At 43.7% G+C, this 12,702-nt stretch overlaps 1 protein-coding gene across 1 annotated transcript in view; it reads right to left on the bottom strand.

Moving 5' to 3' along the window:
* ASPM (assembly factor for spindle microtubules) overlaps positions 1-12,702 on the bottom strand; it is a 2,279,206-nt gene that overhangs the window by 99,327 nt on the left and 2,167,177 nt on the right. The window lies entirely within an intron of this gene.

Raw genomic sequence — 12,702 nt, 5'->3', positions numbered from 1 at the left:
CATCTGGGCGGCTGTGTTCAGACTCGCTCCCAGGAATGTAATCTCCTTGGATGGTACCATTTTCGATTTTTTCACATTGAGAGTGTAACCCAGGGAAGACAGAAGAATCTTTATGAATTCGTGATCCTTTAATAGCTGTTCCTGAAAAATTGCTCGAATCAGACAGTCGTCCAAGTATGGGTAAATTTGAATTTTCTTCTACCTGCAAAAAGCAATGACTGGGGCCAGGCATTTTGTGAAGACTCTGGAAGCAGTAGATAAGCCAAAGGGCAGCGCAGAGAATTGATAATGTAGCTGGCTCACACTGAAACGAAGGTACTGCCTGCAATTTTCCCTGATAGGAATGAGCAGATAAACCTCTGAGATCCAAGGTTACCAGCCAGGAATCCTTTTCTAGCAATGGTAGCAACTGATGCAGAGTGAGCATTTTGAAGTTTGGAATTACTAGAAAAGAGTTCAGAATGGAAAGATCCAGGATTGGATGCCAGGTGCCTTCTTTTTTTTTGGAACTAGGAAAAGCCTGGAATAAAAGCCCTGGCCTACCTGCTGAGCAGGAACGGATTCTATTGCTCCCAGATGAGACAGAGCCAAAATTTGTTTTTCTACTTCTGCCCTTTGGTTTGGAGGAACGTCCGGGAACCCCTTGGGAGCTAGACAGATGCAGAAAGAAAAATTGTGCCCTAGGGACACCGTACTGACCACCCATTTGTCGTCTGTGATAGTGGCCCAGACATCTGCAAAAAGGGCCAACTTTCCCCCTAAAGGATTCTTCCGGCAAGCAAGAACAGGCAGAAGTTGTAAAAAGTCATTGAGTGTGTTTGGATTGAGATGCAGGCTTGGAGCTTCCCCCTTTAGAAGTGGAAGCTTGCCAACGCCTAGACCTTTGAGAGTAGCCGCCTGCCCCCTAGAAGATTTGTAACCTCTAGTCCTGGAATGGTTCTGTTTGCTGGTATCAGGAAAGGTCCAACTCTTGGAAGGGTAATTCCTGCTAAAGTGAGGGGGTTGCACTTGCAGAAAATCCTTAACAGTTTTCATGGACTTGGCCTTATCCTCCATCTTCTTTAGTAGCTCCTCTGCTTTGCTGCCAAAAAGACTGTCTTTATGCAAAGGTATATCCAAAAGCTTAGCCTTGACAGGTTCTGGAAGAGGCTGTTCTCTGTGCCAAGCATGCTTTCTAATAACAGATCCAGTAGCCGTAGCCCTGTTGGAGGCTTCAAGGATGTCAAAACCACAATGCAAAGAATGCTTATTGACCAGACTGGCGGAATTCAGTAAATCCTGCACGTCTTTACTCTCTGCCAAAGAAGGTACACTTGCTATCCTAGACTTAATAGCCTCCAAGGTGTGCTGCTGGTACTTCAGCATATGAAATAGACAATTGGTAGCCCTAATAGCTAGGGTGGCAGAGGTATAAACCCTCTTGCCCCATCTATCTAGGTTCCTAGACTCCTTGTCAGAGGTAACAGGATTCCTGGTAACAGTGGCCTAAACTCCTTTAGGGCCCTGAGAAATAACCTCTGGATCTGCCAACGGATACCTGAAAAGAAACAGATGAGAATCAGGGACTCTGTAGTACCTGTCAGGTTTCCTGGGAGCAGGAGGAACCGAATTTGGAGACTAGGAATGTTTCAGAAAAACATCATCAACAACTTCCAACACAGGGGGAACAGCAAGAGGCTTATGCTGAGGTAAATTCAGAAACTTCCTAATCTTCTTGGATTGGGGATAATCCTGACTTTCCACTTAAAATGTTCTCTGAGGGTATTTAAAGTATCACCAAAAGAGAAATCCTCTGGAGGGGAGGCCGAAGGGATGGACTCCCCTGCATCTGAATCCTCAAAAGAGAAAAAGCCTGAGAAAATTCCTCTTCATGAGCAGAAATGCTGGAAGAATCAGAACCTGAGCAGGACAAAACCTCAGGAGAAACATCCCTACTCCTTTTAGGAGGAGGAGGCTGAGAACCCCTAATAAGAGTCAACAAATCATTAGCCATTTTAACCATTTGGGATTGAGTGGAACAAGAAGCTGGAGCCTGCCTCTTCACAGGCTTACGAATGGAAGATTTACCTGCAAGCCTGAAGGACTCGGGAGGCCTGGCAACCTTCGAAGTTGCAGCAGAGGTTGAATGAAGTTTGCTGTCAGAACGCAAAGTGGAGGCCTCGGAAACCGGAGTCAGCTTAGCGGCTCTGGCAGAAGAGGTGACCGGCGACAGGTCGGAAGGCAAAACGGAGGCTGAAGGCCCAAGGGACTCTGACTCATTCAAGGCCTGCGGTTGTACATCTGCAGACTGCAGGGACTGCAAAGGCATCTCACTGGCTACCGCCTGACTGAGGACCAACTTAACCTCATCTGAGGACTTAGCTTTCTGAGGCCTGTCGCAGTCCTTATCCTTACGTTTCTTCGGAACATCCGAAGCCTGAAGACCAGCGGATGCCATACCAATGAACTTAGGCCAAACTCCAAAATGCCTAGCCAAAATCTTAGCCAGATGATGGATAGTACACGGATTAAAGGAGGCACAGAGATCACACTTGGGAATGTCATGGTCAAGGCCTAAACAAATAATGCAATAGGAATGAAAATCTCTATGGGGAATCTGCTTTTCACAGGTAAGGGAATTAACTTTTTCTGACATTTGTTAAGGCAAGAAAAGAGGATCCCCAATGGGGTACTTAGCTGTAGTAGACTTCAACTCTTGTAGTCAGAAAACAACAAAGGTAAACTGCCGACCGGCACTTGTGCATGAAAAGCTTCTGCTTCGGGTTCCACGGCAAGGAGGACTGAGGAAGTGACATTGGCTGCCTCCTTTTGTATCGGACACCCTGACGTCCTTTACAATCTATGGCAACCAACATCATTTTTACTTACCTTTGGTATTCTGGCTGACTGAGGGCGGAACCAGATAACCCATTTGTTAGGACTGCAACAGTGAAACAAGAAACATCTAGAGACCTCAGTACTTTTCTATTTTGTGTGAAATATATCTCCTTCATTGCCTGCTTTTGAAAAATTAGGCTAATCTATGAACTCCCACACCTTCACTTCTCTCATCTGTTGCTTCTCCTGTGGTGGTGGAGGATTGATCACTCTCCAGTGTAGCTCAACTAACCTTCTAACTGCATTCATACATATACCTGATGTTCTGATTGTAGTTTTCTTGTGTGTACTGTGCTATCTATTGTCAATGTTCTTCTTTGAATGCATCTCATTTGTCTACATTTACTTCTATCATATTACAGCTTCAGTCCCTTAGATTTTTCTCTAACCAAATTCTAAATTTAGGGTTTCTTAGATAGGAAAACCTCAGTGTCATTCTGTTGGCTTACAGGTGTCCCCTGTAACCATGCATGGCAGCATGTTCAGAACATGTTGGACCAATTTGGACATCCATGATTAAGTATTCCTTCTCACACACACCAGTCAGTACATCTGCATCTAAGCAGGTTGTCAGCACACACACCTCACGTCTTTCACCACCTAAACCAGTAAGACACATACCTACATTTGCGAAGGTCCTCCTCAGAAACCTACCTAAACATCCGAGCCCTCCCAAACACAAGCATGCTTCATACAATACATTCTCTGCAAAACACAGTACACATAACAGCTCACACACCAGTACTTCACCAAACAAGCCCCTAAGGCAAAACACAAAACCAAACATCTTAGTCATAGGGACTCCATTGTGAGACACACAGATGCCCCAATCACCAGGTTGGATAAGGAAAAGATCACAGTCAACTTTCTGTCAGGTGCAAGGATCTGCCACATCACACACGCACTCAAGTCTCTCAACAGCAGGTACTGTTACAACTCAGTCATAGTCCATGTTGGTGTGAATGACTTGAAACATACCTCTCTGGGCTGCATCTGATTGCGTGTCCCAGGCAGGTAGGTTATGCCCCTAGCCTTAAGCAAAATTTTACCCTCACCTAGGATGATGCCTCATTACAAACAAAAAATGACTGTCATTATAAGGAGATCCAGTACCTGTCAGCCTGGGATGACATGATCGACAGACCTCGACGCTTTGCCAGAGATGGTCTTCATCTGTCACCTCTGGGATTTCAGTTACTGGCTAAGGTTCTTGCCACCCCCATTATGCCTTTTTTTAGGCAGCATCACAAAGACGAAACTCTCAACGTAATGAGACCATCTAAAAAATAAACTCATGGTTATGCTGCTCAACGCTAGGTGTTTAAATCTGAAACTGCACTCACTGGAAGCCGTCCTTACTCTGGAAGATATTGACATCTGTGAAGTCACAGGGACCTGATTTAAGGCTGTGGAAAGCACCCCAGCCTTACGGGGTTACAATTCCTTTCACACGTTCATACCTCAAACTGAAGGTGCGAGAACTAAGGGAGGTGGTGTATCAATATTCATAAAAGATAAATATGCCTCAAGACTGGTTAAACAGAGCGACTCCCATGAATTACTTCAGGTGCAATTAAATGTTGGCAAGACCCCTCTTCAAATCATTGCTGGTTATAGGATTCTCTCCATGAACGAGGACACCCACCCAGCCTACCTGGATCTACTTGCGTCGATCAAGATACAACCAAACACCCTAGTTTTGGCTGACTTTAATTAACTTGTCCACTGACTGGGTTAATTATACACGTATTAACACTCTCAATCAAAGGTTCCTGGACTTTGCTAACTCCATTGCCCTGGACCAGTTGGTTGACACCTCCACAAGGGGCTCAAACATTCTGGATTTGGTACTCATCGACATGGGGGATCGTTGTACCACCCCCAAAGGTGCTGCTGCCCTCCCTGGTGAGGTCTGACCACAAATCAATCTCATTGGAGGTAACAATAACACCAGACCCTCCCTAGCAGCAACTAAACTAAAAAGCTTCACCAAGACCAATTACAAATTCTTATGTGATGGCATAAACAGCTTCATACCCCCTTCCCCCCACTGATGGAGAGGCTGCCGATGCTGGTATATACTCAAATGCTTTATATGAGTATCTATACAATTGTGAAATTAGACAGTATGATGACCCAGAAGGTAAAACAATAAAGCATAGAACCGAAGCTGCCACAGGAAACAGAAGTTTAATCCACAAGCCACAAACAGTTCACATAAACGCCTCCAAATACACAGTACGTTTTCGTTTCTCCTACTTCATCAGATGTGGGCTGCTTCCAAAGCTAATACCTTTTATAGAGCACATTGTATCAATTAACAAATCAGCTTTGCTAAGCAATCAACTTGTAATTGAGAAAAAGTGAAAAAAGTGCTTTTGTGCTTTTAACCTGATGTTAACATTTTATGTTTTATATGATAAAAATTTAAAGGTGTGTGTCAATACATTACTAAATCACATACTCTTATTATAAATAACCATTCACTTTTAAAACTGTGTTCAATTTTGTGTTGGTGACCGTGTTACCTTATTTATCTATACAATTGTATTAACTCTGCCGTACCTGACAGGACCAAAGCAAGATCCTCAAGGAAGAGCAAACCCATCTGGTGGACATCATCCATTAACAGGCTATACAATAAGAGGAAGAAATGGCTAAGAGTAAGAAGTTGCAGTCTCGAACCTGGAAGCACTCCCTCCTCAACTTAAAAAAGTCAAATGAGACATCTTGTAAAGTCCTTTAAAGCTACTTATGAATCCAAATTAGCATCCCTAGCTAAGGGAAACCATAAGGCATTCTTTAGCTACATCCAAAACCTCAAAGGAAAATCCCAAATTTGTGCAGAACTTATAGCTAATGGTACTACATATACAGAACCGGTGGCTATAGCCAACCTGCTGGCTCACAGGTTCAGTGCAAACTTCACTCCCCTGTCCCTGCCACATATAATGCAAAGCATCTCTACCATCTGTCCCATGCCTAGTATCTCCAAACAGCAAGTCTTAAACGCCTTCTCCAAGGCTAAAAACACAGCCTCAATGGAACCAGACAACATCCCAGGCTTCATTAAAACAGGAATTACCAACACTGCTGGGTACTTTGTTCAACCACAGCCTTAACATGGGTTTTGTCCCTGCTGAATGGAGAACAGCTACAGTCATCCCTTTGCATAGGGGGGTGCATCCACAGATTCTGGGAACTATAGACCCATAAGCCTAACCAGCCTTATCTGTAAGGCCATGTGGCATATCATCATGGACCTTATCAACAAAGATATAGGTAGTCAACAGACACTCTACCCTATCCAGTTTGGCTTTGTCAAAGGGAGATTGTGCTGGTTAAACTTGGTGGACTTCTTAGAGACGGTCACCAACCCCTTGACGAAGGTAAAACTTGTGCATATGGTCTACTTGGACTTAGTCAAGTCTTTGACATCATTCGCCACTCAGGCATTATTGATAAACTCACCCAGCTGAGTACCAACCCATATGCTGTCAGGTGGGTTGCAAACTGGCTCACCAATAGAACTCATACAGTTAAAATAGGAGACTTTACCTCCTCTAGTAGACCAGTAACCAGTGGTGTACCACAGGGGTCTGTTCTGGGGCCCCCACTGTCCAGAATATACTTCTCCAAAGTACAGGCAAAAACTAAAGATCTGTGGCTGACACAGTTTCCTGATGACTGCAAACTAGGAGCGGTCATTCAGTCTCCTAACAATGTCAACACCCTGCAAGAAGGACTTATACAGACTAATGACTGGTGCCAAAGACACTTATTGCAAAAAAATGCATCATTACCCCCTTCAGCATGGGTGATGTTCCTGCAAACTGCTCCATAAATAGCAATACCTTAAGCACGCAATCACTGGTGAGAGACCTAGGCACGCAGGTTGAAAGCAACCTTACCTTTGCTCACCATGTCTCCACAGTAGTAAGAAGGGCATTTTATGTTGTTCACTTCATAAGTAAGGGCATTGCCTCCAGGAAAAAAAGAGGTTAAAACCCCCCTATACTCTTCCCCCATCAGGCCAATAATAGAGTATAATGCTCCCTTTGGTATGTATTTCTCTAAGCACCTGCAGCAATTGGAGAGACTGCAAAGGTTTCTTACAAAGAAAATTAAAGTCTCCAGCACACGTCTTATGCGGACAGACTGAAATCACTGTCTCTTTACTCTGTGCCATACAGACTACTCAGAAGTGACCAGTGCCCTGCATATAAGGCAATATCCGACCCTGACTTAATAGAAATGTTACACATTTGCAAGTCAAATGGTACACACGTCGCACGCTCAAGGGACCTTAACCTGGTATGTGTCATCAATAGAACTTGCTGGAGGGACAGATTTATCTCACAGAGGTTACCACATCCCTGGAACAGACTTCCAATCAATGTTAAGCAGAGTCTCCCCACTGACCCTATTTAAGTGTAATTAGGACGACTGGATAGAAAACTGTAAATTTGCCCTGGGGGTTAAACTTGTGTCCCTCTTAGATAAGGGGAACAGGTGCTGATTTAGTGTCTACCAGTAAAAGACACTCTTGGGAACAAGGGTTAACTTGGCTAGACTTGAAAAGGCCATAGGGCCATTAGCTTAGTAACCTCCTATGAGCTTAAAACATATCTATGCATGGCCAACTGATAAACTTTGGGGGGGGGGGGGGGATTGTGTAAAATCTTACCATAATCATAGATGTCCTTCTCTTCTATATTGCAGTATTCTTTACATAATGAGTTGCATTCTGCCCAGACGTCCGACCTATATACAAAAGCTTAGAGCCACTACCTGTACGTGGGACTTCACTCATAGACACAGACAATGTCAGTCATAAAAGGGACGTCTGCACATACCATCTTCAGAATAAGAAATCCCCATGAGAAACCCCCCAGGGGAGCCTAGATGAATCATCCCAGGAAAGAGCAAGCTTTAGGGGGGAAGGCGGGAGACAGAGAATACGGCAACATAGAAGAGAAGGACATCTGTGGTTATCTAAGATTTTACACAACTATTCTATGTCCTTCTATTCAATGTTGCAGTATTCTTTACATATGGGAGAGTGCAAGAGTTGAAAAGGGAAACCAGGGAGGAAGATAGCGAATGGGAGACTAGGAGGAAGCATTTTCCAAGAATCCATGCATAATTACCCTAGGAAATCCTGCTCTGGATCTGGAAACAGTGTCCAATTTGTAATGTTTTGTGAAGGTGTGAACAGATGACCAGGTGGTTCCTTCCAAGATGGAATGGGCATCTAGACCTTTGAAGAAGGCCCCTGAGGATGCAACTGACCTAGTGGAATGCACCTTGACAGATGCTAAGGACTTTCCATGGAATTCATAGCAAAACACAATAGCCTTAAAAATCCACATGGCTATAGTTTGTTTGAACATAGGCAAGCCCAGAGCTCTGGGATGAAAACACAAAAAGTTGGTAAAACTTCCTGAGAGATTTTGTCTTGTCAAAGTAAAATCTGAGTTGTCTATGCACAGCTAAGGTGTGTAAAATCCTTTCAGAGGACTGAGGTGAAGGGAAGAAGGTAGGCAATTGGATGGACTGTTTGACAACTCGTTCACCACTTTTGGCATGAAGGAAGGGTTAGTTCTTACGGATAAGCCTGTCACTAAGGAACACCAGAAAGGGAGGTGAAGCCATTAATGCCTGGATTTCAAAAATCCTTCGGGCAGAGGTACGTTTTTCCAGCACATAACTGAGATCCCAGTTAGGAGGAACTAATTTCCTGGGGGGGGGGTCTTAAGTGTAGGACACACTTAAGCCTGGAAGCTAGGAGAGGCAAGCCGGCAGACAAGGCAGAACAATGGACTTTAACTGAGGAGTAAGAAAGGCCACTGTTTAACTCACAAAGGTAGGAAAGCACTAGGGAAATTCTGCATCAAACGGATCCACTTTCCTTTTCTGGTGCCAAATGGAAAATAGTCTCCACTTGGAAACGAGATTTTCTAGTGGAGGGTTTCCTGGCCTCTTGCAAAACCCTTAGCACATCCTTAGAAAATAGGTGTCTGAAAGGGATCAAAGGTCGATCACCCACAGGGTCAGCTGTAGGGTTAGGAAATGCGGGTGGATCAATGATCCCTTGTCCTAAGTGAGCAGGTCCAGCCAGTGAGGTAACTTGTAATGATGACCCTTGACTAAGTGCAGAAGAGGGAACCAGTGTTGTCTTGGTCAAAAGGGAGTCCCTAACAAGATTTTTGGTCTGTCCTGTAGAATTTTCAACAGGACTTTCTGAATTAAGGGAAGGGGGAAATGCGTAGAGAAACCTCCCTTTCCATGAGAATGAGAGGGAGTCCACCTTCCCCACTTGAGGATGAGGGACCATAGCACAAAAGTGAGGAAGTTGTCTATTCATAGGGAAGGCAAACGGGTCCAGTTCTGTAGTACCCCACTGGTGAACTAGGTCCAGGAAAACATCCCTGTGGAGCATCCACTCGTGAGATTCTGTCATAGACCTGCTTAATGTGTCTGCCACCAAGATCTGAGCTGAAGGAAGGTACACAGCATAAAGAGTTACCTTGTGTAAAGCAGCCAATTCCCAAGCTTTATTGGCCGAATGACAGAGGAGATGAGATTTTGTGCCCTCTTGCTTATGTACCAAAGGAATCTGGTATGAGGATTTTTAGCGGTCCTGGCAGGAATAGAGGGTGAAAGGTATGTAAAGCTAAAAATAAAGCCCTCATTTCCCTGATGTTGATATGTCCCTTCCTTTGAGAAGGGGACCAAAGGCCCTGAACTTTCCTGGAAGGTGTCTGTGAAGAGTTGCTGAGTTGGTTGAGGAACCTGAAGTGGCAGGCCAGGGTTATGACCGAGTTGCTGCATCCACTGACCTAACTCTGCTTTCAGGCAGGGAAGGAGGCGAATCATGGCATCTAAGGGATGAGCATGCTGGGAACAAACTGTCTTGAGAAACCACCGGAACTTTCTCATGTGACGGCTTCCATCCCGGTCCCCACCGAGGGAGCGGATCCTACCTCTGATCGCACCACCAGGTTTTCATCAGCCTCAAGTGGTATGTTGGAGTAAGCAGGCACAGCCAAAGAGGATTCGGGCGTAGCCTTGCCGATCTTCCTCTTTACAGACAGCTCAGAAGTACTCGCAGACCCTCCATAGCGTCTGTACCCAGATGTTTGGGTCTTTGGTTTTCTAAGTATAAATTCAAAGCTGAAAGATGACTGCGCAAAGTTCTGGGAATGAAGGCTTGACAAGTACAGCAGGACCAGTGGTAGAGTGTGAGCCCTAAGCAAAACAAGAACAGCTCGTGATTATCTTTGTGTGGAATTTGTCTTCCACACCTACACTTTGCCCTTCCTGGATGACATTAACAAAATAAAAAAGGCAGTAGCAATATAATAAATTCCTTATGGGGTACTTATCGGAAGCTGTAAGACAAACTAACGGTAGACCGAACATATGAATCAACCTGTCCAAATGGCGGCGAAAAAGTATTTGGAGATGGTATGTGCAGATGTCGCTTTTATGGCTGACATTGTCTGTGTCTACGTGCCATGTCACATGTACAGGCAGTGCACACACAGTACTGAGTATACAAATTTCAAAAAGTTCCTGTTTTTTGTTATTGATAAAGTTTTGGTCAGTACAAGACGGGGTGACATTGACCTTGATCTGCAGAACAAGTAAATTGAATGGCAATTAAGACTCAATGCCAGGGTGAAACCTGGAATCAGTGATACAATTTCCATATCGAGTACCTTGAAAAAGAGCAAATCAGGTTTAAATACAGGCTCTTACAAGCCTGAGGAAATGCCAATAGTTTTTAAGTAAAAAAAAAAAAATTATATTTTAACAATATTTAACAACATATACATGGTTTTATTACTTGGTATTTTATTATATTGGAGCAATTCTAACTACACTGATGTCATTCATAGACTAGTACATTATTCATGAATGCATGATGTTACAGTAAATGTCAGTCTGTATTTTCTATTAATGTGACTGCTGTGATTTTTGATTTGACTCTGATGATCCCTGGATTGTAAAAGGTGAAAGCGTCAAGTCTCTGGTGATTTTATCTTATTAAAGTGACCGCTTCTTGTGCAAGAACACGGTTTGTCTGTTTACATTTTCATCAATCAGTTGATGACTAACCTCCATGTGTTTATGCATAACAGCCCTGCAATTTTCAGATTTTCTTCAGTTTGGTCTATATAATTCTGAAGAGCATTTTTCATACCTTTTATTTTTTGGAAAAGTGTTTTTAACTATTCCTCATTCTCATCACCTTCCTCATCCTGTGAATTCACTGGAACATCCACTCCAGTCATGCTTCCCTTACACTGATCCACTGCTGGTGTAAATGTTGCAGGTTTCCTTATTATATTTATACCTCTGTTTAATATTTTTTGACATAGAACTAAATATGCTCTCTAGTAATCTCAGCTGCTCCCTAATTTAATGTTTGTTTAGGAATTAATGTTTGTTAGGAACAGCTATTTTTTACACCATTCATTTCTGGAAATGAGGAGTGGAGAGGGCTTTCCTCCATCTGAAGTTCACTATGTTGGAAGTCCAATCAGTACATGATTTTTTAGACCATGCATGATGCGGTCAAGTGAGATCTTGACTTTTTGTCTCTCAGGGTAGAGTGGGAGCAGTATGAGAAGGTAAGTAATCAGAGGCCTCTCAATGGCCATACCCTTTTGACAAGTTAGCCTATAAGGTATGCTTGTGACACTGACAGTTGGGACTACCAAGATGATATAGGGGCATTTTGTTTTTTCTTTTTTTCCTAATCCTAGAAGACAGTCCTGCAACCCATTTATTCCCTGGGAGGTGAGGAGCAAGTGTACTGGGAGGAGGGCTGGCAATCTAATAAGGAGTGTTTTTTTTTTCTTTACAGCCCTGACTACCTGCGAATGTTTATTAGCATCTAAGAGCCTGACATTCAGTGGGCCTCTGCAGTGCTTACCACATCTCTGCATAATGTGATCCAGTACCACTCCCCCCTTACAGATATGCATTTATGCATGATCCTTAGTCTCCAATGTGATTTTTTCATGGAGAGTGGGGTCTATAAGCACAAACCATTACCCTCTCACTGAAGAGGAGCAATCAGTTAAGCCTTAACCTTAGCCAATTCTCTCCTGACCATGCCAGCCCAAACAGGCGCCTAAGCTGCTAAATGAGCCTGGGGCAACTGGATCATAGTTGGGGCTTCATCCCTCTATGTCAATGTAACTGGCAGCATTTTGTGAAGGTACGTAAATCAGAGGTCAGTTACTTTTTTTCTTTTCTGAGGTCAGTCTCTTCTAATATCCTCTTGAGAAGTATGTTGACAAGGTATCTCTCTCTGTACCTATGAAGGCACAAGACACCACTTGACTAGGGTTTGCACTCACAACAACATAATTTGATGATAAGCTGTCCAAAAGATGCACATCCAAGCAGCTACTTGGTGGTGGTGGAGTGTATCCTTAACATGTCCATATTACATACTTTGTGTTTAAGCATCTGGAGCACACCTGCACCCTGTGTGTTCACATGGACTGGTTTCTCAAGTTTTCACTGCCCTATCCTCCTCTTCCTAAGGGAGACTGGACTTAAGTATTGAAATGTAATGAAATGCTTCACATCACATTCCTCCTCAGGCAAGAGTGACACTAGCAGTCCAGACTCTGGTTCCTGATTTGGTGGCAAGAAGACCACCTGCAAGTTTTCAAAACATTTGGCATGAAACAAGGGAACTTTCCCCTAATGAAAACTGATGTCCAACTGTGCAAGTGCCAGGAAGAAACAGAGGGTCACAGGGACACTCTCACAGCTCAGTGTGATGCTGTTTCAAGTGCTGAC

The sequence above is a fragment of the Protopterus annectens genome, chromosome 8.part0, assembly GCF_019279795.1.
Source record: "Protopterus annectens isolate FY-2018-M chromosome 8.part0, PAN1.0, whole genome shotgun sequence".
Taxonomy (NCBI): Eukaryota; Metazoa; Chordata; order Ceratodontiformes; family Protopteridae; genus Protopterus; species Protopterus annectens.
Note: the sequence above shows the minus strand (reverse complement) of the source record. Positions and strands in the feature narration are given on the sequence as shown.